The sequence below is a fragment of the Akebia trifoliata genome, unplaced genomic scaffold, assembly GCF_017979445.1.
Source record: "Akebia trifoliata isolate Shusen 1 unplaced genomic scaffold, ASM1797944v1 Contig00916, whole genome shotgun sequence".
NCBI classification, from domain to species: Eukaryota; Viridiplantae; Streptophyta; class Magnoliopsida; order Ranunculales; family Lardizabalaceae; genus Akebia; species Akebia trifoliata.
Genome location: NW_028237332.1, coordinates 13,331 through 28,175, shown reverse-complemented (window position 1 = coordinate 28,175; position 14,845 = coordinate 13,331). Strand labels below are relative to the sequence as shown.

Below are 14,845 nucleotides of genomic sequence, written 5' to 3'. Positions count from 1 at the left end.
GATCATATAGTAAAAAAAATTGCGTTTGTATGGCTTTGGTATTTTGACTCAGCATCGATCCTCCGATCCATTGTCAACCCAAGGTTAGGCTAAGCAAAGATTTTGTTTTAAGCATGATTAAAAATGAGTCAACCTAAGACCCATACCAAATGTAGACATGATCCCTAATCCTGAGAGGCATAATTTAAAGTATACATTGTGTGAACTTGCAAAGCATATATCACCCAGAACATATCGGATCAAGATCTAATCCCGATTAAACTGAAGACAAACCTAACATGAGTTTGCCAAATGTATCTAATAAGAATCAATTAATAGGTATTAAATTTATTTATGAAAGAAATAAAATACTGGTTTACAAGGTCATCTTATAAGTACAAAGAAAATGAAAGTTTGAATTGGCTTCCATGCCATGTGTATGAATGCCTAGCATCCAAGGAGCTCCAACCTGAAATTTAGTTGTCCCAGTAGTAATCCATATTGATTCCTTGTGAGGGGTATTTCTGTCTTTCAACTTTAACACGGTCGTTCGTACACATTGCACACATGTAGGTAGGGTACCAACGACGAGCATCCAAGGAGGTCCAACCTAAATATAAGCTTTTTCGACAATTGAAGGCAACTCATCCATAAAATTTAAAAAAATAAAAATCTAGAACCATTTGAATGCGAAGCATACGTAGCCAAGGCATCTGCTACTGTATTACCCTATCCGAAAGTGTGCTTGATAGTCCAAATAGAAATTCTTAGACACTCTACAGAGCAACTGATCCAATTCATCCTCCACCCACTACTCAAAGCTCTAATCAACATAGACGACTCTGACAACTCAATACCAACCAAATCATCTCTTCTCTTCTAACCTTCAATGTTCAGCTCTAACCATCCAAAGAAGTCCATTCGGTTCAGGCCATTCAGGCTACATCTCTTCCGAACGCTCATTCCCAGGACTGTAAAACATCATATGCTCCAGCTTAGAGACCACCAAATCTCACCTTAAAACCAAATTCAGAAAATTATATCAGCTACAGATTAGAAGCTTTATTTATATCAAAAATTGATCAACAATTAACTGGTTCATCATGCATCATATGAATGCTATATGGAGTGTTTGAGTTTATTTTCTTCATTCATTCATTGCATGACCTAAAAATGGTAATTTGTTTTACGATTTTTGGTGTTCCCGGAATAACTTGAGAAGTCAAAAGCACGGAGATACCAAAAGCAAAACATTCAAACTCTCGATTACACTCAACACGTGCACGCAAGCTAGGAAGCCAATGGTTGCGAGCTAAGTGACTAACTACCTTAGACTCACTCCGAGTTCAAAAATGAGACAACAAACAAAGAAGAATAATTGTTGGGCAGTTTCCAATAAAATTCTAAATTACATTTTTGCCAAATACATAGCACAGGTAGCAAAATGAGAAATCCACCAAATAATTGTTAAGACGATTTGTTAACCAACTTCTGTTAAGTTATGGTACACTACTAATCATTGATGGGTATGGCCCTTCATGGAAAGATCCTTTTTAGTGCACAAAGTAGTGTCTGATCTGCGGACCATTCAATACTTAGATTCAATTTTGAGGCAAAATGTTGTACATGACACCCAAATATCTATTGGAAATAATGATCACAGACAGAATTAAGTGTTAAATTTGAAGTACTCACCAAAACATTATTGCTAGACACGCTGATGTGTTGAGGTTCCTTCCCTAGTGTGAGTGAGGCAAACTTACTTGACAGATGCTTCACATATTTAGAATCGTTGATGTTCTTCGGTCCAACAACATCTGGACCTCTGTCCCAACTCATAGGAACTACTAATTTCCTGTAGAAAACAAAGCCTTGTCTGGTGAATTTCTCCCAACTACATTTATTTTATTTTAGTATGTAATGTTATTCTTTGTAGACAACTTTCAAATGAGGATTTGTAAGATCAGTTAAATAAGAAGGCCCAACTTTGGAAAAAAATTTGGCTAAATACACAGGAGGAAAAAGTACAAAATTCGTAAGATTAACTATTAAAATTGATGCCAAAATTTTCCTAAGATTAACTATTAAAATTGATTAAATATCAGTTCATTTAAGACCACACTAAAGGCCGAAACCAAATTCATCGGCATTCCTAATCCTTACTATGTGGTTTAAAGTGTGCTAAATATTGGATCATATCAAAATAAACTTAGCATAAATAAGACAGTCCATATCAGATCAAGATCTAACCTAGATTATGAATCCATACAAAGTATGGATTTGTCAAATTAGTAGAATAAGAATCAATTAATAAACCTTGAATTGGTTTATTGAAGACATAAACTAGTAGGTTTGCTAAGTAATCCTAGAAAACAGCATCAAGTAAGTCATTGTACAACTTAAAATTTTCTAATGAATGAAAAAATGATTTCAGTTATTGAATAATCTTAATACTTAAAGAAAAAATGTTATTATGGGGATAAACATACCTCAGCAAATTGAAAAATTTTGGGAGATGGGATCGGACTAGTTGAGCTTTAGGATCAAGATCCCAGATAACTATAATGAAAATGGAAGGTGAATTGGCTCCCATCAACCATTCAACTGCAACAAATCCTAGCTTTAGCATAGAAATCTTCGTAACAATATTATTCCACCTTTAAAACTGAGATATTGTTTTCAAACTATATTGCGCACAGGAAAAATAAAAAATAAACCTCAAACTAGTTCACCAAAAAAGAAATTTGGAGTTTGAATCCAAGACCCTTCGAAAGAGATTGTGATAGCAGCAAAAGAAATTGAAGTGTTCAAATATACCAAATTAAACTCATCAGACATAATAAACAAAATAATTATCGAAAATATATCTATCCCAGCTTCAACTCATTTCATACCCAAAATATGGATTCACCAATATTTGAGTAAGAAACGATCAATAAAAGCTGAAATTATTTAGCAAAGAGACAACTTGTACAAATGAAAATTTTCTAATGAATAAAAAACAAAATTATTATGGGGATAGACATACCTCTTAGAGAGAAGGGATCGGACTTGTGACCTCATGCTTTTTTCCTTGCAGATTCTCAAGCAATTGAGGTTTAGATTCAAGATTGGGATTGATTGCGATGAAAGATGAATGGCTTCCATCAACTGCAATAAATCCTAACTTTAGCATGCACATCGTATCAACAACACGCATGAATTCACCTTCAAAAACTAAGCATGCAATATTTTTTCCAATAGCTTACCCACACACAAAAAAAGAAAATAATTGAAGGAAAAAATGAAAAATCAAACCAATTTACCCGTAAGAGCCAACAACTGTGATAGTACCATAAGATCAACATATTTTATAGGAGTCTGATTAGCCTTACTAAGTTAGTAAGGATTTCACAGTTACTAAGGTTCCTTACGCTCACCTTGTGACCTCAAACCTCAAAAAACAGCTTCAGGGTTGTAGATAGGCCTGTTAATGGAACGGGATAAGGATCCATTTGATCCGTGATTGATCTGATAAGAATTGAATTGGGGTTTTATCAAAACTCAATATTAAGATCCAGATCCATTAACAATCTGATCGAACCAAAATCGATTTTATATACAAAATCTAAATAAACTTCATACATCTCAACAGATATATGAAAGTGTCCTCGATCCGTAGGATGGCATATCTGATTTTTGGGAGTCGCCCTAGTTTAGGTTTAGGAATCATATATTTGACTTTGAATGGAATTTAAGTCGGTCTATGATAAAGACAATGGATAAGGGGCAAGATTACGGATTTCAGAAGATAATAGGCATCGAACCCCAATTGAGGTAATTGGTCTCTACTGCGATCCAAGACTATCCTATGGTCAATAGGTGAAGACCAAAGTCAAACTAAAGTCAAAGTCAATACCCCTAATCCCTACTATATGAAATTGAAGTGTTTAAATATAGCAAATTAAACTCATCAACTGTCAGACATAATAAACAAAATAAATATCAAAAGAGTCTATCTTTAACTAGGCATCAACTCTTTCATCACTTATGTGTTTTACCAAATATTTTTGTACCAAATATTTAAGTCAACAACAAAGATGAAATTATTAGGAAAGAAATAAAATAGTAGGTACAAAAAACCTAGAAAACCCATGCAATGAGTCAACTTGTCAAATGAAAATTTTCTAATGATTGAAAAGAAAAATATTACAATTATATTCTAATACTTCAAGTAAATTATTATGGGGTCAGACATAACTTGGTAAAATATTTCGAGAGAAGGGATCGGACTTGTGACCTCATGCTTTTCATTTTCCATGTACGAAGAATTGTAGATTTAGAGAATCAAGATTGAGAGATTAACTAATGGGTAATGATGGCTCAACTATCAGCTCAAAATCAAATCCTAGCATAGCATAGCATACTACAACAAACATATTAACATAAGCATGAACTTACCTTCGGAAATTGAGCATGCAATATTGTTTCCAAATATCTTGATCGCACACAAAAAAAAATGAAGGAAAAAACTCAAACCGATTTACCCTTAAAAAATGGTTTGAGTCTCAAATCAAGACGCTTGAAGAGCGAGTGTGATAGTAGCATAAGATTAACATATTTTATAGTCAAGGGCGATATAAACTATCATTTGCTATGAACAATGCATACACGTGGCACACAGGTAGGATATTGATGACTAGCATCCAATGAACCTAGAGATTTGTTATTCAACATATCGATCCCCAAAGGGGGAATTACAATATTTCCTAATTTAAATGATGAGTTCATATGTTTCCTTTTTTGTTATGAGTTCGAATCGTATACCTAGGGACGGGGGTTGAAACCTAGTCCTACATCTCAAATATTGCCACATAGATCTCTCATTAAAAGAAAGAATCTCGTCCCTAGGTGCATATGATCTAGACTCTTGTTATTTTCTTCATAAAATATCCATGTAAAATATAATCTCTCCAACTCTCATTATGAAAGTCCATTATTTCTAAAAAAGGAAAGAAAAATCATATGCACCTAGAGATGTGGGCATTTCAATCTTTTCTTCTTTAAAATGGGAGTTTATATGTTTCCTTTTTTGTTTATTTTCTTTCCAAAATGTCCTTAAAGATTTAATCTATTCCAATTTTCCATTCAAAGAACATTGTATATGTAGTTATTTATGGGATGAAAAGAACCTCTTTAGATATTATATAATTTTTTTCTCTTTATAAAATCTGAATTAGTATCTTTTCAAGAAAAAAAAATATTGGGAAAAAACTTAATGCGCCTTGCAAGAGGGACTTCTTCTAAATCACCCATTATTTTTGGGCTGTAACTTTATAATTCAGTTAGTTATAACTTTCAAATCTATTAGCGATTTGTGAGAATGAATGAATGAGAAATGGAGAACATCATCATAATTTTGAAGATATAGACGTAATGTTTGGTCCAAGTGTTCGTTTCTACACTATAACATATGCATTTTTTTGGGTGTGATCATACCAACACCAATACACCGGATCCCATCAAAACTCCATAGTTAAGAGTGCTTAGACAAGAAAAGTAAAAGGATGGGTGACTGAGAAGTCCTCGTGTTGTATGCCTCCCTCTTTTAATCAATAAAAAAAAATATGCATTTTGGATATTTTGGAAAGAGAAATGAACACTTGGATCAAACATTACACTCTAATTAAAATTATATGTTCAAACAAATTTTCAAAATTCTAATCATTTTGAAGTAAAAAGTAAAGATATGATTACATGAGCCAATTTTACTTCAAATTTCTGTGATAAAATAAAATCAAGGATGATACTATAATGAGTAGAGGATTTGTTGTGAGTGTTGCCAGCTAAATTCTTTCAATACATAGGTATGAGAGTGATTGTACTTGATCGTGAAGGTTATAATAAGAATACTTGCATATAATCTGCTTTGTTTTACATGTTTCCTCATCGAACATCCCTATGAGTTGTTGCATTTGTGATCACAACATGAAAAAAAGTCATTTTCGACGGACCAATACATCAAATTTTTCATTGTTGATTTGTTTTTCAACGGGCCGAAACTATCAAATTAATGGAGGATGGGAGAAATTCGGTGGTTCTAAACCATCGAATCGGGGAACATCAAAAATTTCAACAGTCATGGGCCATCGGAATTCTATTACTAAAATTCATGGGCTAAGCCCGCTGAATTTTCCTATCAAATTTTCCAATTTTCACACAGTGAATAGGCCTTGTTTTTTGAGCAAGTTGATTTATTAACAAAGAAAAAAAATTAAATGAAGTTCAAGAGAATTTGAGAAACTCACCTCAAATAACACTCATAGTGGGTTTTTTGCTGTATTTCACCAAGACCATCCTTGGCTAATATTTAGCACATAACCCTCTTTTATAAGTTCGTCCTGTAAAAAATTGAGAACAAAAATAAAAAACAAAAGATTTTAAGACACGGGCATTTATAAATAGTCATCATGTCTTTTGAATTTGTCAAAGGAAAAAAGAGGTGTTCATTTTGTTTTTTTAATTACCTATTAAAAGAAAGATAACCTAATCTTTTGAAGATGAATTACTAAGTTAAAATTTTTGGAGCATGAAGTGTTAGTGAGTGCATTTTTGTACCTCAGGTTTCGTGCTCAAAGCTTTTTTTTTTTTCCAAATTTAAGATGCATGTTATCATCACATTCCAATTGATCATGTGAGAAAAAAGGATTCAAGATTGAAACTCCCATATAAAATTGAGTAGAAATGTAATTCAAAATTGTAAATTAAAAGTCATTTATATTCCATTATAATTACATATATCATATCCCATAATATGCAAGGGGTTTTGTTTACATGTGCCATAAGGGTACATGTTTAGGTGCATTAAATACACCTAGAAAATTGAGTTTCCTACCAAAATTTCCCTCAAAATATTTTTTTACCAAAAATAACCTCAAGTACTTATTTTGAAAGTGTCTTTAATGCACTTTAATTTACCGTGTGCCCTTGATAAATTTCAAAGCTATATATATCCCATAATTAGAGAATTAAGAAGTAAAGTGTTTTAAATAGACATTGAAAACAGAACATGATGTCTGATTTTTCATTTTTAATTGACCAGCTCTATTTGATTGCAATCACAATGGAAGTGTTGAAAAGAAATATTCTAAATTTTTAACTTTTTCTTTTTAAATTTGAAATCCCATAGCAAATAATCAATAAAATGTGTAGCAATTTAACTCTTATTTAAATGAAAAGAAATCGGACAAACATTGCATTTTAGCAATTAATTATACAAGATCGAAACAAAAATAAAGGCAAAGAACCAAGACACACCTTCCCAATACAGTACCAAGCATATTGAGGTTTTTTCCTTCAAACCTCAAGAAAAAAACCCTATCTTGTTAAGAAGACATTGTTGGTTTCTATTAGAAAGAAGTCATTCAAACAAGGTGTGTTTGACGAAGCGTTGGAAAACTTGGGAAGTTGGGCATGAAGAAGAATTGGTGTATCAACGGGTTTGAGCCCTTTGAAGCAAAACCAGTATTTATAAAACTAGGAACATGGATTTGTTGATTTCTCAATTAAGAGTCATCTAAGCCAAAATAATTGTATCTATGAATCTAAGAACTCAACCTATTTAATTTATTAAAGGATATGGACCATATAACTCAGGCAAAGGTGAATTAGAATGTATTGGAGTGGTACTCTTGTGGTCTTTCCATCCAGAAGGATTGGCAAATCCTATCAACCAATTCCTACCTTGAATGAGCAGCGAATTTATTTCTACTTGTAGTCCCTTTAAAATATTGACTCTAATATGGTCAAAAGTGATGAATGCCTCAAAATTCCTAAAAAAGCTAATTTCAATCGAGAAGGATTCACTGCAACAATAATTTAAAGCTCGAGTATATTATTAACAACGCTAGCATTGTTTCAATTATGGTTCCTCATGCATCATATGAATGCTCTATGAAGTATTTGAGTTTATTTTCTTATTCATTCATTGCATGACCTATAAATGGGTTTATTTGGTTTAACAAATTTTGGAGTTCCCAAAGAAGTTGAGAAGTCAGAAGCACGGAGATACCAAAAGTAAAACATTTGAACTCCCGAGATTACAGTTAAAGGTCAATATTCGCATGTGAGCTAGGAATCCAATGGTTGCGAGCTAAGTGACAAACTACCTTAGACTCTCTCAAGTTGAGCCAAGTGCTCACCAGTTAAGCATTTATATTTCATCCAATCCCCACTTGTTGCATTCAATCTACTTTCAAAGTTTCAAATCATCATAATTTATGCCGTACCCAATATACCCAGGGTTTTGCCAATTTCAATCTAATTTCACCATTCAAATCAACAGAAATCCACCAAATCATAGTTAATGGTATGGGACAAGTAACTTCATAACACGATTTGTTAACCAACTTCTGTTAAGTTATGGTACACTACTAATCATTCAATTTCTCTCATTACCTTCTCCTTTTCTTTCAACACTTCCTTGTCACTTGAATATATTTAATTAAAAACTAACCTTTAGATTTGTTCACCAGAAACACAGTACCTTGGGGATCATCCAACTAGGGAGACTCTTGTCCAAAATCTTTGTTACCTTCAAAACTCTTTTCCAAACAGTCGGTTCTTTTAAGAGTTGACCAAACAATGTTTTAAAAACTAGACCAACGATTAGGCCAATAATTTATCAAATTGGTCAGACCACGATCGGATACGGTTCAACTTAGTTGGACAAACATAGATATATTTAAAACATACGTATTCACTAAAGTTATTCTTTATAGATAACTTTCAAATGAGGATTTGTAAGATCAGTTAAATTAATATGTAATCTTCCTTTCAATATAAATTATTAGCATTGTAAATTCATCATTAAGCTTAGCTATTGGAATAAATATAAACTAAATTTGGGCATGGTTACAGCCAACACAATGAGAGGGCCAACTCTGGAAATTTTTTTACTTTTTATTTTTGGCTAAACATACAAGAGGAACTATGTGGAAAACTCCTGTTGTACAATTCTGATTTGAGGTAAAGTAAGACTATTCCCCCATGAAACATTTTTTGCAATCAAAGGAAGGTCAAAAGATCTTGAATAAAAAGAAATGATAAAACTGATGCCAAAATTTTCCTAAGATTAACTTTTAAGATTGGTTACAGATCAGTTCATTTAAGACCCATACTGAAGGCCGAAACCAAATTCGTCAGCATCCCTAATCCTTACTATGTGGTTTAAAGTGTACTAAATATTGGTTCACATCAAAATAAACTTATCAAGCATAAATAAACCAGTTCATATCAGATCAATATCAAACTTAGATTATGAATCCATACAAAGTATGGGTTTGTCAAATATGTAGAATAAGAATCAATTAATAAGCCTTGAACGGGTTTATGGAAGAAATAAACTAGGGAGGTTTGCTAAGTAATCCCAGAAAATAGCATCAAGTAAGTCATTGTACAAATTGAATTTTTCTAATGAATGAAAATATTATTTCAGTTATTGAATAATCTTAATACTTCAAGAAAAATTGTCATTATGGGGTTAAACATACCTCAGCAAATTGAAAAATTTTGGGAGACGGGATCAGACATGTGATCTCATGTTTTGTTCATGATTGCCAGCAAGTTGAGCTCTAGGATCAAGATCCAAGATAACTATAATGAAAATGGAAGGTGAATTGGGCTTCCATCAACCATTCATCTGCAACAAATCCTAGCTTTAGAATAAAAACTGAAATATTTTTTCAAACTATATTACACAATTACACACAAAAAACCTCAAAATAGTTCACAAAAAAGAATTTGATTGAACCAATGCATTGATAACTACTTACATGGATTATTGCTGCAGCCTTTGAAAGCAAGAGTCTACTTTCAGGAGACTTAACTTTCCCACTAAGAAGTCTCCATCTTATATCAAGATCAGTCTCGATATTGAAATTTTTTCTTCGTGCTTCTTCTTTATAACATTTGAAAGAGAGTCTGGAAGCTTTTCTGATCCACGAACAAGTAACTTCTGCAAAACAATGTGGACCTTACTGCAATCTGTGCAACAAAACCACTTCCCTTTTGGCAATTCCTATCATATTTATATAGGTAAGATTATTATATAGGTAAGATGAAACTCTAAATGAGAATAAAATAACAGATCATTGACACACACACACCTTTAGATCCGCCATTTCATAATCCTTCAAACAGCCAACATGAAATCCCTTCTTGCACTGGAGAGAAAAAAAGGGGGGGTTCAAATTTGTATACTAAAAATTATGTGTATCGAGAACTAATATAACTGTGCGTGAACAAAATCCTGGTTTGCTAAAATCATCGTGCCTACAAGCAAGATTCAAAGCATAAGCTCAAGCATAACCAGAATGACAAGGGATGGAAATCAGCACAACAAACAAAACCATCTACCATGAAGTAACAATATTATGTCCAATAACAAGCTTACTACAAGCCCACCTGCATAAAACACATCCCCCAGCTTTGGTCTCATGTTTTGACAATCCGAATGCATCGCTTGGATATTTTTTCAATAGAATCAACTCCAGAAACTCTCCCAGCTGCCTTTGCATTAGCATTTAAGCAAAATGGGCAGTGCCATTTACCATTTGGGATGCTTGATAGTTGCAAACAATCTGCGATAAGAAAATGGGGATGCACATCAAAACTAGTACATCAACAAGCCAAACATGCTGTCAATTTGGAAATAAATGGAGTACTGAGAAGCTATCTCTTATTGAATCAAGAGTATAACCTGATCGTCACACTTGGTCTGTCAAATATTGTTAGTAATGTTAAGGCATGATTATTTGATTAAGGAAAGGAAGTAAAATGCATCCACATCGCAACCACCACATCACCACCACCATCAATGTCTCCACAAAACTAATCTCCCCCCCCCTCCTACAGTAACACTCACATCTATTCTACTACTTTTACTCTCCACCACCAATGCCACCTCTGACACCAAATCTAGTGGAGATCTCCCACCATTCAGAGAAGCCCCAGCTTTCCAAAATGGCATCAATTGCCCCAAAATATTACTCTGAACAAACATTCACATCGCCATGACCCTTGACACCACATACCTCCGTGGATCCATAATTGGGATCCTCTCTGTCCTCCAACACACCTCTTGCCCAAAAAACAGTCTGCCACTTACTCAAACAGACGCTCAGATCTTCGACATTTGAATTTTTTTTTTTCTACCAATCTAAAGTCTAAGAGTTATAACAGGTAAACCTTTTCTTGGTTTCTTTTTCTTTGCTAATTGTAGCTGGTGAACCTGATTTAGTCACCCTACGTCGAACATCATATGTTTGGTTATCATTGGATTCAAATGTCACATTTAATATCTCATGATCAAAAAATACTCTAAACAAATTTGGGAAAACTTTAGTATCAAAAAATTATAATATTTTCTGGTCCTTGCATCCTATCAATCAAAAATCACCTCACTTTTCCTAAAAATGGAGGCCTACAATAGTGACGTATGATTGCAAGAAGCACAAAAATCTGACATATTCAAAAGGAATAAAACAAAACAATCCATGATTTATATCAAGATCAAAGCCTCTATTTCTATAATTACATTCACCACACATGAAAAACAGAGAGGAAAGAAAAACATTTCAAGTAAAAATGAAGTACCATTTTCACATTTTTTACTACACAACCAATTTCCTTTCAGGAAACTAAGAAGTTGGACATCCCACATGATCTACACAAAGTTGGCCAAAATATCTTTGAAGCATGACTTAACACATATGGGACAAAATTTAGCTTCTAAAAGATTTAAAGCTACATTCACACTCATCATTGATCCTAATAGAGAACCGACTTCTCAGTGAACTATTCAATGTTTCTATTGAATTCGCCCTGGCCACATATGCGACATCGACACGATGTGCAAATTCAGCTTCATATTGGGCTGAATAGTTAAAAATAATAAAAATTGAAATGTCTCTATATGTGTGTGTATATATTAAAGATTGAATCAACAATAAAGGAGATTAAAAAAAAGACACTCACAGTAAATTTTACAGACGAATCAAATTCTTTTGAGATCGAAGAAATGAGAATAAAAACACGAAAGTAAGATCTATATCAAATCAGATCTATACAAACAAATCAGAAATCTTGATTAAACTAACTGATACAACTTCATGAAATCAAAATCTGCCTAAAAAAACATCTAAATATAGATGGAAACAGGTATAAAGTGCAATTTAAACACTTAAAAAGGATGAAAAACTTGTCATAAATCGAATTATATGGGAGAAAAACAAGAACAAGTAATTAGAGATCTCAGCAAAAATCCAAACAAACTAAAGCAATGGATATGGAAGTAATTGGAAACTTAAAACAATGGAGAGCTATATCTAGAGATGAGATTATGGATCTAGAAGCTTAAAAAAAATATATCAAAAAGGATTCAACTCTTGCTTGAGCTAACTAGAGATGAGATTGATGAATCAATTATTGTTCTCATTGCATGGACGATTCGAGAACAAAGTTCAATTCAGATCTATGATCTTAAGTTAAAAACACACAATTTACCTAATCTGATTGACAGGGGCGGATTTTGAGTGGGGGCACTTGCCCCCACAAGAGTTTTCAAAATCTATGGATTAATGTGCTATTGCGACAGATTTTAGAGGCGGATAAAGAAATTTGCCACTATTGCCCTCACAAAAAAAAATTACACTCTTAGTTGCCCCCACAACTATTTTTTTCACTCTTAATTGTCCCCACAATTTTTTTTTCTACTCTTGGTTGCCCCCACATGAGCAAAATCCTGGCTCCGCCCCTGCTGATTGAGGCCTACGATTAAAGATTGGAGCTTCGATAGCTTCTCAACATCAAATTAAACCCTAAGTTCAACATCAAATAAAACACTAAGTTGGAGAGATTTCCAAAGAATCTTGGCGTTGATAGCTTCTCGCTATGAAACCCTTAAGTTGAAGAGATTTGAGATGGTTTTTCTTTTAAATCCATTCAAAGAGTACTAGAGAACCAGAGAAGGTGAAAATCGTGTGTTCTCTTATAAAACTTAGGCACACTTGGTAGGTCAAATATTGTTAGCAATGTTTAGGCATGATTATTTGAATAAGGAATGGTTATAAACCGTTCTTAATTAGGCACTCTTAAAATCATCCCTGGAAAATGTTTCCTAACTAGTCATTTTGGTGTAGTGGAGGACATTTCAATATTTTCAATTATAGCTCATTCATTTTTTTTCTATTTTCTTTTTGTATGTCATTTTTTTACTAAATAAGCAAGATTTCATTAAAAACAATTAATGTACATCAAGAGAAGGGCATAACCCTTAGCTTACATAAAATGAAAAGATGCACCTTATTACTAATCATACAAGATTTATTCGCATGAAAGTTCTTCAAACAGCGTGAGGATCATGTCCCTCTGATAAGAAAACAAATTGGCTTTGGAATTAATTGTCCAAATATCTAATGTATCTACAACAAAATTAAATCAGCACTGCCAAATTGAATTTCATGGGCCATAGTAGAAGGTTAAATGGATATTACTTGCCGGCCCATAATGTACTTGATCGAGCAGATTAACAGCCTATGGAGAAAGATAAAATGCTAAGATGACCAAAGCCTTATCTCAAAAAATTTGAGAGAAACTAAACAGAAATTAAAAACTAGAAAATTGGGGTTTGAAAAATTCATAATAGAAATTCGATGTAATCATCTTTCCAATAAAATCCCAAGAAGATTGATGTAATATGCCAAACTGTGATCGAGTCAAGCTGCGATTAGGTCTTAGGTCCAATTGAAAATCAGTCCATTTAAGATCCATAGACAAACCTAATCCTTACTATATGAAATTGAAGTTTTCAAATATAGCGAATTAAACTCATCAGACATGATAAACAAAATAATTATCGAAAACATGGATTAGAGTAAGAAACTATTTAGCAAAATTATGATGGGGATAGACATACCCTTAGATAGAAGGGATCGGACTTGTGACCTCATGCTTTTTTCATTGCAAATTTTAAAGCAATTGGGGTTTACGGTCAAGATTAAGATTGCGATTGAAAGATGAATGGCGTCCATTGTACATGCATGAATTTAACATCTCATGTCTTTGTAGAAAAAGAATGAAGGAAAAACATAAAAACTCAAACCAGTTTACCCTAAGAAAGTTTCATTCTCAACTCTCAAACCAATACCCTTCAAGAGCGATTCTGATGGTAGCCCAGCCCTAGATCAACATATTTTATGATGGAGGGCGATATAAACTAGAGAGATTTACCGGGCTGACCTATGTGTTGCAATTCCTTTTAGGGAAAATTACTAGAAGGACCTTGTGAAAAGGGATTCTTTCTAATAGTCCCTAAGTTTTGTGTGCCAACTTGATAGGACATGTAGTAAACTTTTTTCTTTCTTAATAGTCCTTTATACTATTTTTTTTAGTTACTGTCGAGTTCACCGCTTTTTCAAATAAAAAGTGATGAACTCAACATTGATAAAACCATCTAATTTTCAATTTTTAAGTTTTTCAAATTAAAATACATGGAAATATGTACTGAAAACTTGAGATAATGATTTGTTTAAATGGTTTCAACCCATATGAATCATTGTTGATCGATTTTCATCCAAAAATTATGAAAAAACAAAGTGAAAAAAAAACCCTAATTTTTACATACATCTTCAAAACATTTGAAAAATCCCTTAAAAATGACTTCTTCTTCTTTCTTAAATCCTTTTTGATGGAATGGTGTCTTCGAAACTCGATTAAATGTCAAAAATCCTATTTGGAAATGAAAACAATGAGTTCAAGCAGTTAGGGCATTCAATTGTGTGAAATGTGGGAGATGAAGTCTAAGTACCATTTAAAAAGAGAAGGTTTA

General features: G+C 33.1%; 1 long non-coding RNA gene across 14 annotated transcripts; it reads right to left on the bottom strand.

Annotated features, from left to right (window-relative positions):
* Positions 1–298: 298 nt before the first annotated feature.
* Positions 299–14,268, bottom strand: LOC147380861 (uncharacterized). 14 transcript variants are annotated; one of them, XR_015174999.1, is made up of 11 exons: positions 13,934–14,262; positions 10,423–10,598; positions 10,125–10,181; positions 9,792–10,036; positions 9,510–9,658; positions 6,267–6,359; positions 3,399–3,489; positions 3,008–3,129; positions 2,469–2,583; positions 1,675–1,834; positions 299–995 (listed from the first exon to the last, which is right to left on the bottom strand). It is a non-coding gene; the product is annotated as an uncharacterized LOC147380861 (long non-coding RNA). The 14 variants fall into 14 exon arrangements; XR_015174998.1 differs by having other exon boundaries at positions 3,008–3,489; positions 9,792–9,973; positions 10,125–10,290; positions 13,934–14,268; XR_015174994.1 differs by having other exon boundaries at positions 3,008–3,489; positions 10,125–10,290; positions 13,934–14,267.
* Between the last annotated feature and the right edge of the window lie 577 nt (positions 14,269–14,845).